A 24259-nucleotide genomic window follows, 5' to 3' on the forward strand; every position below is an offset into this window, starting at 1 on the left:
CTACAAATCAAATCCAGATCAATTCCTTTAGACACAGTATCAATTCTTTCATCATTGAAAGAGAATCACTACTGCAATACTAAGATATCTACCTCTCCTCCCCTCAAGATGTCCTCCATTTTCTGCTAAGAAGGAAAATCCACTAAGTATTCATAATTCGAGAATCTAGCCCTCCAATCATATCATTAGTAAATCTTATAATAAACACTGTCATTAAGCTGTTTGTGATCACTTTCTTTTTCCAGCTAATTTTCTCTATTATTACTTTCACTAACTACTATTAATCCTAGAATATAATTTGTTTAACTCTATGGATGATGTATTAAAATATCCATAAGAAGCTTTCCAACATAACTCCTGCACCGGCCATATTAACGAAAATATTTTTCGAGATTTTTTTATAAATCATGTGCTCGTAGACTATTTGTAATGGAATCTATTTCTCTGACTTAACTACTAGGCTACAAAAATAACTTAGAAAAGAATGCAAACAAGGGGGGGTATTTAAAGTATTTACGTGTTCCAAAATAAAGCTTAGTATCCTTAACAAAATATTCTTGTTTTGATACCATATTATGAGACATTGACTACTTTAATTTAACATGGATTGTCAAATAAAAATTATGGTCAAAATAGCAGGTTCAATTATAAAGTCATCAAAAGATGGAATGTTACTCATAGAATTATTGACATATAGTGTGTTATTTAAGAATTATTGACATATTGGCGTCCTTTATTTAAGAATTATGGAATGTTACTCATATAATTATTGACATATTGGCGTCCTATATTTGGTAAGTCAACTGGTTATGTTCATTGGAAATCTCCCACATAAGAGGACCCAAACTCATTAATTAGCATGAAAGGTACTAATATTATTTATTTACGATCATGCCGCGAATGAGGCCCATTTAATTATGAGCTCAACGATTTATTTACAGTTAATTAACAGTACCTTAGATTTTCTAAACATAACTTTATAATTATTCGAGCTAATTATGTTTATTAAATCTAACGTGCAATCCTCCTGGCTACGTTATCAAATAAATAGAACATGAGTTGACTCTTGATTGGATTATTTAACTGAGGGGAAACTTATATGTATAATTTTTATAAACACCTATATTTTATTTGCTTTGAGTTTAGGGATTCATGAAGTAGTTAATGGACTCCTAAATTATTTGGTGATTTGGTGGCTTAGTTCGATTCGGTTGATGGTTCGACAGTGCGGTTAGCTTGGCGGAACAGCTCGGCAGCGCAACGACTTGGAGCATGTCTCGATGGTGTTTGGTTTGGAGCAATTGTTTGGCGACTCATATGGCTTGAACTCTAGACTAGACAGCTAAAAGATCGGTAGACCTAAGTGCCTCTATATCTAGGGAGGATTGACTTTTTGTCTAGCCCATATTTAGCCTCTGGGCTCATGAATGATCAAAAAGTTAATGGGCTCCTAAATTGGTTCAGTAACTAAACATTCTTTTATCTTTTTCGTATCTAATCAAATTTATTCTTCAAAAATTTAAGACTAAGAAATAAGACTAACTAATTAACTAAATAAAATAACTTTAATCTTTGTGTAAGTTTTTTAAAGTACTTAAAGATAAATATAAAAGGATAATCAGATTTCAAAATTAAATGAGAGGTATTTGAATTATTATTCCCTTAGCTGCTATTAGGTTAACTCAGAATATTTTTGATGTATTAAGGGTGAGATTAATAATAAAGACAAAATATATAGTGTTTTTAACAAATTTTCTTTAACTAATTAAGTATATATGACGAATAGTACTAGTTTTGCATAAATAAGCTACCATACTTGCGCCACTAAATGATGCTATCTGAATCTTTTGCCCATCTATTGGAATTTCATTGCACTTTTTTTTTGTCGTGGAAATTTAATAACTAATTAAAGACTACGCAAATAAAGTTCTTTAATCGGATTTTAGTTACGTGCTAATTGTTCAAGGGGGACCTTGTATTATAAATCCACAAATTGTTTTATTATATTTCTAAACTGTGTGCAGAAATTAAATGTTTCAATTATAAAAATAAAAGTCAACAAACCATCCTCCAAGTTCGAGTATGGTGAACCTAGGATAGGAGAATTGGATACGATGGTTTCAATAAATGAGGCTTATATTGAAAGTTTAAAATAAAGTCGTCTTAGTACAAAATGGGGCCTCAGTAATGATCTACTATGACTATCTTATTTAAGCATCACTCTTCCACCATTTTGAGATGTATTACTAATAATTAATTGAGTTTTTTTAATTCAAGTTTCGCTAAGATATCTTCTCCAGTATATAATAAAAGTAAAGAGTAAGATATGACAAAGTGCATCTCTTTTTCATGGAAAGGAATAATATCATGAGAGCTTGACAAAATAATAAAAATACATACAGGTGCTCTCTCTCTCTCTCTCTCTCTCTCTCTCTCTCTCTCTCTCTCTCTCCCATATAAAGATTTTTTTTTAAAATCTTACAGCATTATTGGTATCGGATCTTACAGCATGAGCAATTAAAAAAAAAAAATCTTGTGCACGTGCAGGACATGAGCCCCACTTCTCCACGTTGTCTCCCTCCCTCTTTTCTTATCTCTTCTTCTTCTTTTCTCTCCCATAACCACCACCTTAGTCGTCGTTTGCATGGCACTACTGTCTCGTCGAAGAGTTATCGACGGACGCAAACCCTATGGAACAACTCGTCGGAGTGTTCTCTTTAACCATGTATGAGTAATTTGGGTTTAATAAAGTATTTTATATTTTATCCCTTTTATCATTTCCTCTCGATTTTGCCAAAAATCAAGTCGACTGGCAGCTTCAGCCCCAAATGCTTCCCCTAATTGCCCTTGTGCCGATGATGCATTTTGTTGGGCATCTCGTCCCCTAGTGGAGGCTACATGTGGTAGCCTCCCCACGTCAACTTTGAGCCATTTTTTCGACCATTATCACCGATGTCTCCTCCTCTTGGTCAGTCAAGAAGATTCCCTTCTACAAAGGAAAGTTGATGGCACCTTATTTTGGGGCTCCCGTAGCTCTAACAGTGATGTGGGCCAACTCCATGGTTGTCGGCCATGTAGGAGCCCTTCTCCATCATTATTGGCCACCTTGGCTAGCCACCCATGTGCTATGCACACTTCCCCGACTAGAGAGAAAGGGGCGGGCATGTGTTGGTCAGCTGTGTTAAGCTTTTAGTATTGGCAAATGTATATAAAATAATCTAAGTGCATTTATACATGTTCATGAGCATATTTATGATACACTTAGTTAGGATATTTTCTTATTGTATTAGGTGTTTATTTTCATTAAAATAAAATTCCTGTAGGGCGCGTTCGAATGCCCTTGTGAACGCCCGCGTTCGAACGCCTTGTGAATGTCTGTGTCGCGTTCGCAAATCTAGAAAAGGGACTTTTTGAGTGCGTTCGAATGCGATCGACGAGAATCCTCTAGAATTAGGGTTTTATATTATTTTAGGACTTGTTGGCTAGCCTCTATAAATATGTGGATGGCAACTAACTTCATAATGCTATTGGATTCTTGATTTCTTGCTTCTTATCTTCTCTCTAGACTCCTCTCTCCTCTCTTTTCACCATCCTTTTCATATCTACCGTTGGCAAGGTTTCTCCTCGCTTCTAATCTCCCTCGACTATCGAGTCACCCCTCTTCTTTGGGATCTCGACCACTTTGTTCTCTTCGTCTACTTCCCTTAATCACTTCCACAATCCACTCTCATCTCCATACTTATCCATAACCCTAACATCCACTTCACCCGTCACCATCACCATCACCCACGTTATTCCATATTTTTGTGTCCCTGCTACAATTCAAATATGTTAAGGGAGAAAATACGAAAGTTGTAGATTAGGAAGTTACGGATCCAACTCAATTGATTTTGTAATTTTATGACGACCAGAGAATATCTGACGAATATTTTTCCACAATTGCGCGGACTACTTCCTATAATAAATTCAGATCTTAAGGAATTGTTCTGTAGCCGATCTTTTAGTTCCAGAACTCATCATTTGGTACAAGAACCTATCATTTGGTATCAGAGCCTAACAATTGGTATTAGAGCCTATCAAATTGGTATTGAAGCTTATTAAAGTGGTATCAAAGCTTATTAATTGGTATCAGAGCCGGGCGAATCTCGACCTCCATGAATGGTTGAGACAAGGAAGATGACATCAATAAGGAGACCTATGGAGAGCACACCGACAATGGAGGACTCAATGCACGATTATCCTAACCATGAGGTCGATTCCTTTGGAGCGACCATGGTAGGACCGAGTCAACCAATGTCCATGGGTTCGAATATGGATAAATTAAGGGGCATGTTCCAAATATTGTTGCATAGAGTTGACAACATACAAAAAAGGATCATAATGAATTCAAGGAATATGTTGTGAATCGATTGGGTTCGTCATCTCCTCGACGATGAACGGAGTTTTAAGAAGGACCAGCGGTGGGACCTCATCGAATCAATACCCTCGCAGGTCCAGGTGCATCATATGAGTGTCAATGATCCCCTCTTACCTATGCCTACACATCATCCTCCACCTCCGTTACAAAACCCAAGACCGGCGGTGGTGGAACTCGAGAGGCGTGCGGCACTGGTGCACTTCGTTGATGAGGAGGATTGGCACTATGAGGATGAGGTTGATCCCTATGGAGTTGGTGATGGACATGCTTGAGGATTTAGAGAAGGTGATCAACATGCACAAAGGTTTAGACATGAACCAAGAATCTGTTGCGAACCTGACAGCGCTATTCGGAGGAGAACTACACGCTTGGACTTTCTAAAATTCCAAGGCGGTGATCCAATGAATTGGGTGTTTCAAGTTAAATAATATTTTGATTGTCAAGGTACAACGGAAGATGCAAAAGTCCAGATGCAAGCTTTTACCTCCAAAGAACGGCATTACATTGGTATAGATCGATTCTTCGTGGTGGTAGATTTACCGGATGGGCTGATTTTTGTAGGAGGATTACACACAGATTTAGGACTGCGACATATGAAGATTTTGCTACCACATTAAGCAAGATAGTTCAAAGGACGACTGTATTGGAGTACCAAGCTGAGTTTGAGAGAGTTAGTAGTCATTATAAGCCATCTTGGCTCGAACAGACATTGATGAGTACATTTATTTTAGGGTTGCAAGAGGAGATACAAGCGGATGTTTGTACTCTATGTCCTACTACTTTTAAGGAGGCCTTTGAGAAGGCCGTGAGGATGGAACAAAAGCATAGGGCTTTAAGGATGGTAGCAAAAAATAATTAGGGCAACCGAGATGGGCGGTTTGCACCTAGAACACCGGCTGGAAATTCTACGGTTTCAAAAATAGCGGCTACGACTACTAGACCACGACCACCTTTGAGAACTTTCCGATGTTAGAGGAGGCACAAGACACCCCGTTCGAACTCTCACACCTGCCTAGGTGAAGGAGCGAAGGGCCTTTGCTTTCAATGTGATGAGCGTTTCACCCTCGGTCATCGATGTTCTAAACCGATCAGGAGTGTGATGCTTATTGATGATCCTGAGGAGGATGATGAGATTGATGATGATGGAGAGTGTCCAGAGGAGGCCGTTGTGGAGGGCGTTGAGGAAGATATCCAAGCTGAAATATCAATGCATGCATATTCGAGTACTCCCGCTCCAAAGACGTTACGAGTAGATGGACTCGTTAGAAAGCATTGTGCGCACATCCTCATCGATTCGGGGAGTACACATAACTTTCTAGACAAGAGGCTAGTGAGGAGATTGGGTTTGGATGCCGAACTGACTACGAAATTTGACGTTGCTATTGGAGACGGCATAAAGCTTAGGGCAGAGAGCTTGTGTCGCCGAGTCGGTATACGGGTGCAAGGATACGACATCATTATGGACTTATATCCATTGGTGCTGCGAGGAGCGGACATTATCCTTGGTGCTCAGTGGTTATAATTTTGGGACCCATCACATTTAATTTCTAGAGCATGTGGTTGAAATATAAACAAGGAAACAAATATGTGCGGCTTGATGGTGTTCGAACATTGCCGATTTCTGCGATGTAGCCTATCTTCTTCAGTTAGGACCAGTAGGAGATGAGCCTCAAATGAGTTTAGGTACTACCATTGAATTTTTTAATTTATTAGATAACTTTTCTGGACTGTTTGAAGAGCCACAAGGGTTGCCACCGAGGAGAGCGGCAGACCATCGTATAGAGATTGTACCCGGGGCTGCACTGGCAAACGTGAGGCCATATCGGTATCCACATATGCAAAAAGAAGCTATCTCAAAAATGGTAGCCGAGATATTGGAGCAAGGCCTCATACAACCAAGTCATAGCTCATACTCATCCCCCATGCTTTTAGTGCGAAAAAAGGATGGGACATGACGTTTTTATTTTGACTATCAAGCACTAAACGCTATTACGTTAAGGACTGGTATCATATTTCGGTTATCGAGAAGTTGCTGGACGAGCTTGTGAGAGCGACTCCGAATGGGCATTACGAGTTTTGAGTGATGCTTTTTGGTCTCACCAATGCGTTAGCTACCTTTCAAGGCCTCATGAATGATATATTTCGGCCTCTCTTGCGAAGGTATTTCTTGGTATTTTTTGACGATATTTTGATGTATAGCAGGACTGAATTGGAGCGTTGGCGGCATTTGGAGGGCATGTTGAATTTGTTGTAGCAAAACCAATTGAAGATCAAGAAGTCCAAGTGCTTATAGGGAGTACCAAAGGTGGAGTATTTGGGCCACATCATTTTAGCGGATGGTGTAGCAGCGGATCCTCAAAAGGTTGCATGTGTGACCGCTTGGCCTATTCCTACTACTACCACTGGATTGATAGGATTTTTGGGGCTGACTGGTTATTATCGTTAATCCATCGCCATATATGGCAAGATCGCAGCTTCTCTCACTTCTTTGTTGAAGAAGGACTCTTTTAGATGGACGGATGAAGCCACTATAGGTTTTGAAATATTAAAAATAGCAATGACGACGACACCCGTTTTAGCGCTACCGAACATCACCAAAGAATTCATTGTTGAATGTGATGCATCGAGTGTTGGCATAGGAGCTGTACTAATGCAAGAAGGACGTCCCATTGCCTATCTTAGCAAGGCTTTATCGCAAAAATCTTAGGAATTATTGACTTATGACAGAGAGATGTTAGCAATTCTGCATGCGGTGACAAAGTGGAAACCTTATTTGATCAGTAGATGATTCATTATCCGAACCAATCAAAAGAGATTTCCATAGTTTATAGGATAGTGCATAGACACTCCGGCACAGCAGCGATGGGTCACAAAATTGCTGGGGTATGATTATGAAATTCAATACAAGAAGAGAACAGAAAATAGAGTGGCGGATGCACTATCGCGCCAACCCGATACTGTCGAGCTTGCAGCCTATTTATCTCCTACCTTTCCCTTCCTTGACGAGCTGAGGTATGCATGTACATCTGACCCAGATATTTTAAGATTGTTGCTGGAGGTGATGGATGATCCGAAGTGCCATCCCGAGTTGGAGAATCGAGGCGGTTTGCTGCTGGACTGCGGATGCATTCGAGTGTCCGCAAATGACGAATTACGACAGAAATTATTGGAACACTTTCACCAAACTCCAGAGGCTAGTCATGAGGGTGTCTTGAGGACTTATAGGAGGATATCTTAGAGTTGCACGTGGCCGGGATTGAGACGGGATGTGAGGAGTTTTGTCCATGCTTGCGAAGTTTGTCAAAGAGCTAAAGCAACCACTTTGAAACCTGCTAGAGTACTATAGCCTTTACCTATACCGGACCGTGTTTGGGAGGACATTTCTATGGACTTCATAGAGGATCTTCCGCTGGTATGTTATTCTATTATCTTTGTGGTGGTTGACAGATTGAGCAAGTATACACACTTTTCGGCATTATCACATGCGTTTTCAACTAAGACGGTAGCTAAAATTTTTGTTAGAGATATTGCTCGATTACATAGCATACCACGCACGATTATCTCGAATCGTGATCGTGTATTTATGAGTGACTTTTGGACTGAGTTTTTCAGATTGCAGGGGACTCGATTAAACTTCAGTTCGGCTTACCATCCATAGACGGATGGCCAAATCGAGGTGGTTAATCGAGGCATTGAGCAGTATTTGAGGTGCTTTGTTGAAGAGATGCCGAGATGATGGTTGGAGTTCTTACTGTGGGCAGAGTGGTCTTATAACACCGTCTACCATAGCAGCATTGGCATGACTCTATTTGAGTGGTGTACGGACGCACGGCTCCAACGTTACGTGCTTATGATCCAGTAGCATCAGCAAATAGGACGGAGGTGGACTTAGCATTGATGGATAGAGATGCCACATTGAGGAGATTGCGTGCTCATCTTAAACTTGCTCAAAACTGCATTAAGCAAGTTTATGATCATAGCCATAAGGAGCGGGAGTTCGACATCGGTAGTTGGGTGTTTGTGAGGGTGCAACTATATCGACAGATGACCTTATGTCTGATGTTTGTGAGGGTGCTACTTTGGTCCGTTTCGGGTGTTGGAGCATATTGGTCCGGTTGCATATTGCTTGGAGCTGCCGGACAGGTCGAGAGTGCACCCTATCTTTCATGTTTCATTATTGAGAGAGTGCATTAGAGATCATAAGATTGTTGGATTGGTTCTACCGGAGACATTGGAGGAGATAGAGATCGTAGAGCTAGTTCGAGTACTTGCTAGACGCTGATGACGACATGGTACTAGATTGGAAATAGAGATTCTAGTTGAGTGGCTTGGCAAGCCATCTGATGAGGCGACATGGGAGTTGGAGACTGATATCTTGGAGCGTTTCCCTGACTTTTCACCTTGAGGGCAAGGTGGGGAAAGTGTGGTGGGCTAATTAATAAGCTCTGATACCACTTTAGTAAGCTCTGATACTAATTTTATAGGCTCTAATACCAATTGTTAGGCTCTGATACCAAATGATAGGTTCTTATACCAAATGATGAGATCTGGAACCAAAAGATCGGCTACGGAACAATTCTTTAAGATTTGAATTTATTGCAGGAAGCAGTTCGTGCAATTGTGGGAAATTATTTGTCAGATATTCTCTGGTAGTCATAAAATTACGAAACAAATTTGCATTGATCCGTAACTTCTTGTTCTACCACTTTCGTATTTACACCCTTTGTAGATTCGAACTGTAGTAGGGACGAAAATACGAAATAACGTGGGTGATGGTGGTGGTGACGGGTGAAGTGGATGTTAAGGTTATGGATGGGTATGGAGATGAGAGTGGATTGTGGAAGTGATTAAGGGAAGTAGAAGAAGGGAACGAATTGGTCGAGATCCCAAAGAAGAGGGGTGACTCAACAGTCGAGGAGATTAGAAGCAAGGAGAAACCTTACTAATGGTAGATGTGGAAAGGATGGTGAAGAGGGAGAAGGGAGAAGTCTAGAGAGAAGATATGAGGTAAGAAATTAAGAATCCAGTAGCATTATGAAGTTGGTTGCCATTCACATATTTATAGAGGCTAGCCAACAAGTCCTAAAACAATATGAAATCCTAATTCTAGAGGATTCCCGTTGATCGGGTTCGAACGCGCCTGGTCGCGTTCGAACGCGCCCAAAAAGCCCCTTCTCTAGATTTGTGAATACGACACAAGCGTTGGCAAGGTGTTCGAACGCGGATGTTCACAAGGCGTTCACAAGGGTGTTCAAACGTGATCTATAGAAATTTTATTTTAATAAAAATAAACACCTAATGTAATAGGAAAAGATCCTAACTTAGTGTATCAATTTGTAAGTTTAGATAAGATTTAGGCTGAAAAATTTCAAGTTTTAGAGAAAATAAGTTATTGCATTCACACTGCGTACGACCGCAGACAAGCATTCACACATACAGAGGTGTTATTTTGGTCGTTCGAATGCACTTGGGCCGCGTTAGAATGCACCCATGTAAAATGCAAAATCTAAAGTTACGTGAGTTTTGTTTTTGCTTGGATTTGGCTTTATCTTGTTAAACTATATAAGGATTTGGATGCTCTAACCCTAATGAGGTTGGTGATTACTTTTGAAAAGAAATTCTTGAAGTTACAACTTTCTTGCATCAACAAGGTCCGTCTCTTCTTTAACACACCAAGCTTTTCATATTTAGGGTCATCTAGACAAATGATCAATTTTGAGGGCTGCTGAGATTGGAAATTATGAATCGCGGGTTCTAGTGAGCAAGACTAAGTAAAATAAAGTCGTGGGCATTGATGGATTATTTTATAAGTCAATCTTGTAACTGCTACTAGTTTAGTGATTGATTTCGATTCGATCCAAATTTGGATCCATAATTTTTTTTCTCATTTGAGTTTTTCTACGTAAAAATCTTGGTGTTCATCTTTGTTTTATATTTAGTTATTTGAATGCACCATGTAGTCGTTCATAAGTGTTTACATAGAAGTTCAGATTTATTTGTTCAAACGCACGTGAGAAGTTTAGTCACCACGTTTGAATGCACTCGGGCTATGTTGGAACACCTCTATGTACTTTGTAATTTCTAGAGTTACATGAGATTTGATTTGACTTAGAGTTTGTTTTATCTCTAAAAGAATTCATAGAGAATTTTTGAAGAGATATTTATCTTATCTCTAAGAGATACTTATTTTATTTTAAAAAATATATAAAGGATTTAATCTAACCCTAAAAGAAGCTATCCATAATTTTTTTAGATCATATTTTGGAGGCCATTAGATATCAATTCTCAGCTTTAGACAAAATGTGCTGAATCATTCTTAACTCATCGCATCTACATCAGATCTAGAAGAACTACGTCTCAAAGATTACTAAGGTTTGAAAATCTATCATTGGAAATAGCATGTCATAGGGTCTACTGTGTAAGGTTGGTATAGATTAAATTGTGTGAATCAACGAGTGATTTGTGAGATTCTTGTTAACTGCTATAAGTTTTATTGATTGATTTTGATCTGAGTTTAGATTCATAATTCATAGTGATTTGGGGGTTGTTTAGATAAAAATTTTGTGTTTGCGATTATCTTTTCTACGTTTTATTTTTCGCATATTATTATCGATAGCATATGATAGATCCCACATCTTACGGTATTTCTTATGTTTTTCAATTGGTATTAGAGCATACGTAGGTATTCACGTAAGTTCATCGTGTCATGTTCATCATAATCATAATACACATGATTCTATAATACATAAATTATAACATAAAAAATATAGTAAGCACATATGATGAAGAATAAGTGTATGAATATGATGTATGACACAATATAATAATTGGGCATAAGCAAATATAGCTATCAGACTCGTCTAATTATTTAGGCTATACGATGGCTGCTATCAATTTGGGTAGGTTTAGATTAAATGTCCACTAATAACTTTAGTACTTATGATAATCTAAAATATTATTACATATTGGTGCTCTTAATATAATTTCTATATAAGTTGTTATTTTTGTATTAATTTAATTTAGTTAGGTATAGTTTAATCTATTACCAAAAAATAATGTGAAGGATACAAAAATTTTTACAACTATTACAAATTAGTTTGGATTATTTTATAACGTCTATTTCTAGCAAATAATCATTTGTAAAAAAATATATAACTCTAAGAACTAAGTACTGCCCATTCCATACTATTTGCCCTTTTCTTCTCAAAGAAAAGAGCGCACATAAAAAATCTCATGAACAGAGGATGCTACCAACAGGTACAAAGGTTGAAGAGACCAACGACAATCGAGCCAATCACCTTAGTGGACGGCCACGAGAATTTAGACGGGCAATCGGACCACGAGAGCCCTTGCGAAAGACACTAATAAGGCAAGCTTCGCACGGTGAATCTCCCTAGACAAACGCAGCACCTTACTAAGGTTGTCGACAGACGAATTTTTCTGATGAAAATAAAATACAAAAACAAGGAAAAATAAATAAAAATAGAGTAGGTTAGGGAAAAAAAGTAGAAATGGACTTACACGTGGGCCTCTATTTTTCCTTTTTCTTTTTTGGCGCTACACATTTCGTTGCAACACATTGCATTCACTTGCACTTTGAAAATAATATTTCTATATATATATGTATGGTGTCAAACTAAACACAAACTAGGTGGCTTACACACAAATATGGTAGCCCTTTTTATTAATTTTGTTTCTCATAACGTAAGTAAAATATGTTTGACTACATTAATATCTAGATAACTTCAAGTTCTAACCTTGAACAAGTGCATACATACACTAGGACAAAATCTCAGCAGCTGCAATGATCAAAGAAAGAACATAATAAACGATACTCAAGGGCGAGCACACCATCTAAAGATAATATGCAAACTATTTGCACAAGTGACTAAGTCAAACAAATGGATTTCATGTACAATATGGTGAATCATCCTCGCACTAGTTAATCACATCCAAAGGAATGCATCACTGTTTTTTTTAACTCAAATATAAAACAAACAAAAAAACACAAAGCCATTAAAACAAACAACTTGAATAAGCAAGCAAATTTTAAAATAATCAAGCAAAACTATATTGAACAATCAAACCAAACAAAAATAAGAAATTCTAACAAGCCAAAAATGATGTTACGAACTAGATCTGGACCAAATTAGATATAAAAAAATTATGAAAATTTATATGGAGGTAGCTTCAAAAGTTAGGGTTCTAATAGATCTGGTTCACGAGAATCTGACGTCTAGATGAAAAGATATTAATTAAATAGTGAAGCAAGATCAAATAGGGCAGAAAAGTAATTAACCGATATTGCGGCGATCGTCGAAGGGTGGAAGATGATCAAAGGTGGTGGTGGATGGCCATAAGATAGGGTGGCTGTTGATGGAGGAAAATGGCTATGGTTTAGAAGATCGAAATATTTTTAACAGCTATGATCTACTCCTAGAAAAATAACGATGATCTAATAGCTACGGTAAAAGATAAAGATGAGATAATGAAATAACCTAACTTAATCTTCATTCCACGACTCCCATAATTAACATATAACTACTCCTATTTATAGGAGTAAAAATCCATAGCGGATCGGATCCACATGCAGAATATCTGATTTATTTTAAATTCAAAATAATAAAATAAAGCTAACTAACTAACTTGACTCAACTTGAGTTGATTCGACTTAACCCATGTGGTCGGATCATATAATCCACCACGCTTCTGACACCTTGTCCTCAAAGTAACTAATACATGAGCTGGATCTTCTAATTTACATCATGCTCGTAGGCCCACGGGTTTGCATGCAGATACAACTTAGTCTGATAGCGCGGTCCACTAGTTGTCCTCGAGCTTCAAGTCATGCTCATGGCCTTCTAGTTGGTTTATGCAAGTTGATCAAATCGGATCGCAAAAATTTAGCATGCCTTGAGATATGTGTACTTCATCTCTCCCACTCAATGGCAAAAAACCTAACCCTAAGGCTGAATTTAGATTTTGGCATAGGGGCACCACTGTGGGCTGCATGGGCACTAGTGGCAAGAGGGCAAGGTTGTGGGCTGTCGATAGTCGACCTCCAAGTGGTCCTTGCGATGGCGGAGCGGTGGCTATGTGTTAAATTCATAATTGCAATATTTGTTATGCCTAAATTATTAAATATTAATATTTTATTTTAACTAATTAATGTATTTTAGTTATATATAGACCTTTGATCAATTGAATCTCATTTAATCACTAAAAATGGTCAAATTTGGGCTCAAACCAGAATTAGGCTTAGTCACTACTAACCAACCAAAATTGGATTCCAAGACCTTATTACTCACACTTAATTAAAAGAAATTTGTAAGAAGGTTTTCTTTCTCCATAAATCTCCTAAACCCATTTTCCAATTAGGTTAAAATTATTTTTAAGATTTTCAAACACTTTAAGTTTTTAAACAAGTCCTCGTGGGATCGATACCTTGCTTGCCGATCTACTCCATAGATTCATGCACTTGCTAGTGTTATTTAATTTGTCACAATAAGTTTTTGGCGCCGTTGCCGGGGACTTGTGTTGAAAACTGTTTTGAAAATTTTAAAATTAATTTTTCTACTAGTTGTTTTAAAAAAATATATTAAAAAAAATTAGAAAAAAATTTAAAAAATATCCAAATTTTGTTCTTGTTTTGAATTATTCTACAGAAACCAAAGAACGATAAAGGATTGTGCTTCAAGAAAAGAAAATTACTTAAAAATTACTCCTAGCGGAGTAATTGCTAACAAGTGGTCTCGATTAGAAGGTTTGAATTTTCTTAACCCTACTCACAAATCTCCTATCGGTGGGTTTTGAACTAATTCTGTGATTATTTGTGCATTCATATTTGCATAAAATATTTAGTAAGGGCACAAACTCACCATGATAAGGATTGGATTCAATCACCACATCCTTGCCCACTTAAGTTAATCATCCCCTTTTATTTTAAAAATCCAAGCCAAACATCTAACTTAAAATCAAGTAGACGTCGGCCAAACAATTTCACATAGCTCATAGGAACCTCTCGGAAAGAGTTATCTTTTGGTAAGCCCAGTAAGCACCTTCCAAATTACAATGTCTAAGTAAGTTCTGTCAAAAAGGAGAGTCATACTGAGGCGCCTAAGGGATTTGGTATTCTGAAGAGGCCAACGCCCACCAGTATCCCTGGGAACTTACCTGGTTGTGTTTTGGTAGGCCTTAAGTGGTAATCCTCTAGCTTACTCTGAAAGGGAGTAGGAGCTCTCTAATTAGGAGAGAAGTGATTCTCTATAAGATTAGAATTGAAAAAAAAATTTGCTTACTCTCATATTATACTTTAAAAACACAAACTATTGACTATGATTTGCTTGGTAAGATTTGTATTTGTGAAGCCTTTTTTTTTAAACTTAGAAATTGGTTGGGTTCGAAATAGTTCAGGTCGGCTTGCTAGGGAAGAAATGACTGAAAACCATCAATCGGTTCATGATGATACCATAACTTTACAAGAGCGATTTTCCCCTAATGGAACACAACCTTCAAAATGATGCTTATGACAAATTAAGTAATACTCGCAAGTGCACGAATCTATAGAGTAGATCGGCAAGCAAGGTATCGATCCCACGAGGACTTGTTTGAAAATTTAAAGTGTTTGAAAATCTTAAAAATAATTTTAACCTAGTTGAAAAATGGGTTTAGGAGATTTATGGAGAAAGAAAACCTTATATATGGTTGCATTTAATATCAAAGCATGGTCAAGATCAGCACACATCATGTGTCATATTTGAGAGAGAGTTATGATGATAGTATGATCTAGAGATTTGTTTATTCATTGTCAAAAATTATATATACTTTTATGAGTTATGATATGTTATCTACTTTTCATTTATATATTACTGAGAATACATTCATATACTCATTCATTATATGATGCTCTTTCTGATTCATATTATCTAGTACATGATTTACTCTTTATTTTGTATCACTAATTCGAGGTAAAATCTATTCACTGAGCCTTTTGCGCATGTCTTTCTTTTTTTTCTTTTCTAACCCACTCAGATATGTGGTACGTGATAGCGATTTAGAAAATCTTGAGAATATATTTTAAGAATTGAATTATAGATGCGAGATGATATAGATGATAGTTTATATAGGAATTGAGTTGTACTAGTATTTAATATTTTTACTTTATTATATCAGATAATGATTCGTATAATACATGTCAGATTATAGTGTATGATGACATATAGAGATGACGTTGATGACTGAGATGTTGAGAAACGTATATAATTTTATTATTATCCGATTATCTGATTATCGAGTGATCAATATACATTATATAGGGTTGCATTTAATATCAAAGCTCAGTAAGGTCGGCATGCATCATCTGTCATATTGGAGAGAGAGTTATGATGATAGTATGACTTGGAGATTTGTTTATTTATTGTCAAGGATTATATACTTTTATCAGTTATGTTCTCTACTTTTTATTTATATATTACTGAGAATACATTCATATACTCATTCATGACATGATGTTCTTTCTGATTCATATTATCCAGTATATAATTTACTCACTATTTTGTATCACTAATTCGGAGTAAGGTCTATTCACTAAGCCTTTTGCTCATGACTCTATTTATTTCTTTTCTAACCCGCTCAAATATGTGGTACGTGATAGCAACTTGGAAAATCTTGAGAAGATATTTTAGAATAATAATAAGGTGAGTTATAGATGCGAGATGATATAGATGATAGTTTATATAGGAATTGAGTTGTACTAGTATTTGATATTTATAATTTTTTATATCAGACGATGATTTGTATAATAAATGTCAGATTATAGTGTATGATGACATATAGTGATGACGTTGATGATTGAGATGTTGAGAAACACATATGATTTTATTATTTATCCGATTACCTGATTATCAAGTGGTCAATATACATTATATATGGTTGCATTTAATATCAAAGCATGGTCAAGGTCGGCACGCATCATGTGTCATATTTGAGATAGAGTTACGATGATAGTATGACTTGGAGATTTGTTTATTCATTATCGAGGATTATATACTTTTATCAGTTATGACATGTTATTTACTTTATATATATATATATATATATATATATTACTAAGAATACATTCATATACTTATTCATGACATGATACTCTTTCTGATTCATATTATCCAGTACATGATTTACTCTCTATTTTGTATCACTAATTCGGGGTAAGGTCTATTCACTGAGCCTTTTTCTCATTACTCTATTTTTTTTCTAACTCCTTAGATATGTGGTACGTGATAGCGACTTAGGAAATCTTGAGAAGATATTTTAGAACGATGATGAGGTGAGCTATAGATGCGAGAAGGTATAGATGATAGTTTATATAGGAATTGAGTTATACCAGTATTTGATATTTGTACTTTATTATATCAGACGATAATTTGTATAATACATGTCAGATTATAGTGTACTCATGTATTAGTTGTTTAGTTATATCTTGATGGTTTATCGTGGCCTGTGTGGGTCCTGCCATATTATGTAGTGGTCTAATATATGTTATTATGGACTTGGATATTCATATGTTAACATATTTATTTGGTTGATAGTATTATTTATTTGGTGTCAGATTATGTGAGCAGGGATATGTTAGCAGATATTATTTGATGATGTCATGATTATATGTGCATAGGAGTTGTGAGTGACGGGTCCCGCCTATCCTGTTGCATGAGTCGCACGTGCCATGTGGGCGCGTTGGCGTGCAAGTGCTTGTGCCGAGCGGGGGGTTATAATTCAGGTGGTATCAAAGCATAGGTTTAAGAAAGATCTCGCAAACCATCAAGTATAGTAGTTGTCGGTTTATTTTAGGATTACGCTAGTAATCAATCTTTACAATTGGGATATTTATTGGTACAGATAGAGGTCTAGGTTGTGATGTTGAGATTATTAAGTTTTGATATTTGACGATATTGATAGAAATAATTTGAGATATTGATGATATTGATAGAAATAATTTGAGATATTGGTGTACTTAGGATTTATCTAACCGATTAATGAATAGGAAGAGATATTACTAAAATCATGGATTGATGTTATTAATATTGAGGTGTTATAGTCTGTGGAGCATAATATTAGATATATAGACTTGTTCATATGTTGTGATAAAATGTAGAAATATGTAAATATGTAGAGATATGTATTTTGTGCAGAAGGATTATTATTAGTAGATTTGAGGTTATTCTGAGCAGATATAGCATATTTTTGGATTTATTTTATCTTTTATGGATATATTTATGATTAGGAGATTGATGTAAAAAGATATATGTGCAGAGAGACTATTTTGATACTTTATGAGGGTCATAATTATTAATTGTGGATGGATGAGTAAGATATATGATGATTTTATATAGTGGAAAAGATATTAGCTAGTGTAATATTGATGATTGTAGATTGTATATAGAAAAGAATTTTTGGTATGACTAGTATGATAAATTATGTTTGCAAGATACTTGTGTTAGTAGGTATAAAATTTTGATTGTACCGACAAAATTGATGATTTAATAGGGATATGTTTGTCCAATAATATTACTAGAGGATTAACGTCTCGTTTAAATTTTTAAGTTGATGATTACCAAACAGGGTAATGAGCATAGGAAATATGACATGGATACAGTTATTGGATTATGAATTATTTCAGTAGCTGAGACTTAATGTATATATTTCTGGATGGCATGATAGTAGGTTTAGTGAAAGGATTGTTGTGCTTATGCTTTTTATTTACTTTTCTTATCGAGGTGGACCTCGTACCCTATGAGGATGATCTCGTGGTGTAGTTGCAGCTAGTATCAGGAAAGCGGTTCAGGCAAGTGAAACTTCTATAATCTAGAGTAGTGTAGAGAATGAAATATCGTACTTTATGAAATCATCACATCCATATTATGCATGTGCATATGTTTTTCTTACCATTATTATTACACATTATGCATGGTAATTATATTTTGTGGTTCGGTAAGATTTCACATATTATGATGTTTTCGTATACTTATTGGGCATGATCATGTGTTTAGCATGCAAAACATAATAATGATGGGCGTTACATTATGCTTGCAGTGTTGGATAGTATCATGCCACTTGCACACGTGTACGACCATAAAGGGAATGACTACTGCATCTCGACAGTACCCGACACCTCCCCAACCAAGGTTAGGGGCGGGGGATATTCTTATACTTATATATTTTAGGGCCCACGCTTGAGGTCTTAGTCTGTCGATCCTAAACAATCAGGCAAGCATTTTGCCGGGCGATGGGCTATTTACTGTCGATTGACGAGAGTCATACCCTTTAAGGTATTTAAGATAGAGAGAGAGAGAGAGAAGGGTAGGATGACGTAGACCTAGCGGTACCCGATAACATAGGGTGAGGGTGTCCATGTGCGACGGCTCATGATTTCCACACGGTGGTGCGATGATATGGAGCCGAGAACTCGGATGGTAGTATCGATGTATAATACTGACCTTTGTGATGGGCTTATGACTTCGGTCCTTAGTCTGCAGTGGTAGACAATCGGTCATGTTGTTCGTCGGGTGATGGGCTGGCGATTCTACCACTAGGGCCTACCCTCCCTTGGGGTATGTGTGTGGTCGGGTGCGAGGATTGATGTGGTCTTCGGGCGTAGCTCTGCATGAGCCTATGTTGTAGACTTGTTAGTCTGAGATGATGCATATTATGTGGTGTGGTGTTGACATGACATATGGACGGAGCTCAGTGTGAGCTTGAGTTTGAGGACTTGATAGTGCAGATTGATTACATGGTAGGTTATTGATTGCTGATGCATTGATTTGATCATAATGTACATATTCATATTTACTTATTGTTGCATCATTCATCGCACTACTTTTAGACTGTAAAAATAGAAACTTGTTGAGCTTTATGCTCACTACCTTCTGGTGAAAATATTTTCAGATTAGTAGATGAGCCGGAGTTCGTGGCGGATCTGGCGAAGACTAGCTTGAGTCTTCTTTTTCTAATTCTTATTCTTATTCTTAGTTTATTCATGTAAATTAAGCTAAATGGCTAGTAGCTCCTACGTGGGCTTTGTCATATTTTTGGTTATAGATATGTATTTTGGGCTTATTGTGGCCTTCATGTCTGTATTATTTATAAAAATATGGGCTTTTCGCTTGTATATTGTGTTAAGACATTGACCAACAGGTCACGTGGTAATCACGTGGGTTCTACCCACGTGAGGTTTGTCATGGTGGTATGATCTTCCCTAGATTGGTTTAATCTATCTCGTTATCAAATCTGTGTAGGACCTTACACGGAACTTTTGAAGGAGATTCCTAAAGATATAACAATCGGATCAACGTGCAATTTTGATAGGTGGTAGCCCTAGAGAAGATATTTCCAATGAATAAATTTTCAGTGATTCAGACGGTGGGATCTGAAGATATCTTCGGATAAGTGGAAGAACATCGAGGAGTCCAATCTTCTAGATTTAGATTAGAACATGATTTTGGATCCATGGATGGGGACATGTGATCCTAGGTGGAATATGGAGGTGGTAGGCCAACAATAAAGGGTGGCACCGGTAAGGAAGGTAGTGGGGAAAGATTATGGATGGTGGAAAGGGTTAGGGTGAGGAGTGGGCCTCCCCTAAGGGACTAGGGTGAGTAGCCGATCGAGGGAGGGTAGAGGCGGCGGCGCCATAGTGGTGGCTGCTCCCATGGGAGGAGGGAACGAGAGGGAAGGAGAGGAAGAAGATTCTTCTTAGGGTAAGAAACTTAATTCATTGATCTCCCCTTTTTGGTTGCCATCCACACCTTAAGAGCTTATCCAAACAAGTCAAAAATAATAATTATTATCCCTAAAAACAGTGAATTCTCACCGATCACGTTCGAACGCACAAATTGCATTCTCTGTTGATGTGAATGCCTACAGGCATTCACAAGGGCATTCAAACGCACCCTCTCCCGCGTTCGAACACAGCATACAGAATCTTTATTTTTTCTAAATTAAATAACTAGCATAATAAGAAAATATTTTCGTAAGGTGTATCCATGCTCGAGACGACTCGGTGAAGTCTGAATCACATCATCGTACCAGCCCACCTCGCTTCCCCCACCTTGTCCTCAAGGTGCAAAGTTGGGGAAACGCTCCAGGATGTCTGTCTCCAACTACCATGTCGCCTCGTTGGATGGCTTGCCAAGCCACTGTACTAGGATCTCCATCTCTAATCTGGTACCATGATGTCATCGGCGTCTTGCAAGTACATGAACCGACTCCGCAACCGCTGTCTCCTCCAATGACTCGAGTAGAACCGATCCCACAACCTGGTGATCTCTGATCTGCTCCCTCAGCAATGAAACATGAAAGACCAGGTGTACTCTCGACCCCTCGAGTAGCTCCAAGCGATATGCAACTGGACCGATATGCTCTAACACCCGAAATAGACCGAAGTAGTGATGTGCAAACTTCTAGTTTCGTATCGGATGTAGGGTCACCTATCAGTATGGTTGCACCCTCACGAATACCCAACTGGCGTTGTCGAACTCCTACTCCCGGTGGCTGTGATCATAAACTTGCTTCATGCAATTTTGAGCAAGTTTAAGATGGGCACGCAACCTTCTCAATGTGGCATCTCTATCCATCAATGCCAAGAACACTTCCGTCTGATCCGTAGATGCCACAAGGTCATATGTGCGTAATGTCGGAGTCATGCGCCCATACACCACCTCGAACGGTGTCATGCCAATACTGCTATGGTGGGCAGTGTTGAAAGACCACTCCACCTACGATAAGAACTCCAACCAACATCTTGACATCTCTCTCATAAAGCATCGTAAATACTGCTCGATGCCTCGATTGACTACCTGGGTTTGGTTGTCCGTCTGTGGATGGCAGGCCAAACTGAGGTTCAATCGAGTCCCCTGCAATCTGAAAAACTCCATCCAAAAGACACTAACAAATACACGATCACGATCAGAGACAATCGTGCATGGCATGCCAAACAACCTAGCAACATCTCTCACAAAATTTCAGCCACCGACTTGACTGAAAATGGACGTGGCAATGCGGAAAAATGCGCATACTTGCTTAATCTGTCAACCACCACAAAAATAACTGGTAACCACGTACCAACAAAACACCTTCTATGAAATCCACAGATATATTTTCCCAAACACGGTCCGATATCGGTAGAGGCTAAAGTAATCCAATCGGTTTCAATGTGGTTGCCATCGCCCTTTGACAGATGATACGATCTCCCGTTGGGTTAAGGTTTGATCTATCCTATTTTCAGATCTAGACAAGATCTTCCATTAAACTTTAGAAGAGAATTTCAGAAGTTATAGTCATCGAATGAACGTGAAATTTTTATATGTTGTAGCGCTGGAAAAAAGCTTTCCAACGAATCTAATTGGACGGCGGGATCTGGAGATATAATCAGATAAGTAGACGAATGAAAGGAAGTCCACTCTATGGATCCATGGATGGAGGCACGGGATCTTAGGTGGATTATGGAGGTGCTAGGCCAACGGTAATGGGGTGGCACCAGTGAGTAAGGTGGTGGAAGGATTATGGATGATAAAAAGGGATAGGGTAAGGGTATAGAGATTTGAAGAATTGGGAGAAGTGGGCGCTAAGGGCGGAGCCAGGGAATAAGAGAACGAGAGAGAAGGAGAAGAAGAAGATTAGGGAAAAAATTCAATTCATTCAATAATCCCTCTTTGGTTGCCATCCACACATTAAGAAGCTAACCAAACAATTCAAAAATTATAATTATTAACCCTAGAAATAGTGGATTTCCGTTGACCATGTTCGAACAGGGTCAAACATGTTTGAACGCACAAAAGGCGTTCTCTGTCGATGTGAACCTAATGCAGGCGTTTGAACGCGCCCGATCGCGTTTGAATGAACATTTCGCATTCTCTGTTTTTACGGGCCTGATGTAGGCGTTCGCAAGTGCGTTCGAACGCAACATACAGAAATCTTATTTTTCTCTGAATAAAACACTAAAATAATAAGAAAAGACACCTATAAGGTGTATCCGTGCTTGAGACGACATCGGTGAAGTCTGAATCGTATCAATCCACCATGCTTCCGCAACCTTGTCCTCAAGGTGTGAAATTGGGGAAGCGATCCATGATATTTGACTCGAGCTCCCAGGTAGACTCATCAGTGGGCTTGCCTAGCCACTCAATCAATACTTCTGTCTCCAATCTGGATCCATGGCGTCTTCTCCTACAGCCTAAGAATCGGATTGGTTCAGCTAGGCTATCTTCCTCCATTGGTTCGGGCAAGGCCGAACCCACCACATGATTAGGCCCAATATGGGCCTTCAATGTCGACACATGGAAAACCGGATGGATCCGGGTTCCTTTAGGTAGGTCCAATCGATAAGCTACTAGATCGATTTATTGTAGCACTCAATACGGTCCGTAGTACTTGTGACCCAGCTTCTGGTTCAAAATCGACCTCAATGTGGATTGCCGATACGGTTGAGCTCAAACGAACACCAATTGATCCACCTCAAACTCTCGCTCACATCGGCCCTTGTCATGCATCTGCTTCATGTGGTTTTGGGATGATGCTAGGTGAATCTTGAGCTATCTCAAGGTTTCATCTCGGTCCACAAGATCCAAGTCGAGCTCGATCGGATCCGCCGCCGCGAGTCTATCGTAGGCATGCAAGACAGGGGGAGTGCGTCCATAAACCGCCTCTAATATAGATGACGATGCTGGAGTGATGAGATGTATTATAAGACCACTCGACCCATGGAACAAATTTGACCCAATCCCTTGGTTGGTCCGCCATTCATTACCACGGTTTGGCCATCCGTCTAGGGGTGATAAGCTAAACTAAGGTTGACTTGAGTCCCTTCAAATATGAAAAACTCAAACCAAAACTCACAAACCACTTCCCGAACAAAAATTTCAGCAACCTTCTTCGCTGAAAATGGGTGCGTCAATGCTATGAAATTAGCATATTTGCTCAGCCTCTTCACCACAATGAATACCATCGATTGGCCTCAAACCTCCGGCAGCCCTTCGATGAAGTCCATGGAGATGTCCTCCCAAATATGCTTCGGTATAGGTAGTGGTTGCAACAGGCCGCTTGGTTTGAGCGTTTCCGATTTGACTCATTGGCAGATTTGACATTCACGTACATATTTCTTCACATCCAACTTCATCGTTGTCTATGTACAGCTTTGGGCTAGCCGCTTGTAGGTGCGTAAGGCCCCTTCGTGGCCTACTATAAGAGTATCATGGAAGTGTGCCATCAATAGTCTCCGTAGCCCCTCATCCACGGGTACATTGATCCGCCCGCGCTCGAGTACCAACATGTCGCGGTCCTCGTGCTCGGGGTGGCTCGATGGGTTCTCTCTCAGCTCCTCCATGAGTCGGACCATATCACTATCCACTGCGCTGGCTCTCCGCAGATCTGAGATAAAAGGAAAAGTTGGTGCTAAGAAAGAAGCGAGCTCACTAGCGTCCCCTATACATGGGAGTCAAACAACGGTTGCAACGCTAGCTCTTGTCGCGGTTGATTTCTATCCAGTAGCACTCTACGGTCATTACTCCAAAATGTAAGTGTTAGGTTTGTAAAAACAAATGTCACGAGTCGCAAGCTTCAAAGCCATTGAGTCTCCAAGACGATGTCGGCACCCTGCAAGGCCAACGAATAAGATCTAATATGAAAGTTTGGTCTTGCACCTTCAACTCCACACCTACGCAAATAAAATCAGCTCGCAATATGGCCGATCATCACGTCAAACCCGTCCGTGGGTTTCAACTCGAGCCCAATCTTCCTAAGAAGCCTCTTGTCAGTGAAGTTGTGAGTGGCCCCGATGTCGATCAAGATTCT

The sequence above is a fragment of the Typha latifolia genome, chromosome 11 (genome assembly GCF_019914945.1).
Source record: "Typha latifolia isolate L0001 chromosome 11, TyphaL0001v2, whole genome shotgun sequence".
Lineage (NCBI taxonomy): Eukaryota > Viridiplantae > Streptophyta > Magnoliopsida > Poales > Typhaceae > Typha > Typha latifolia.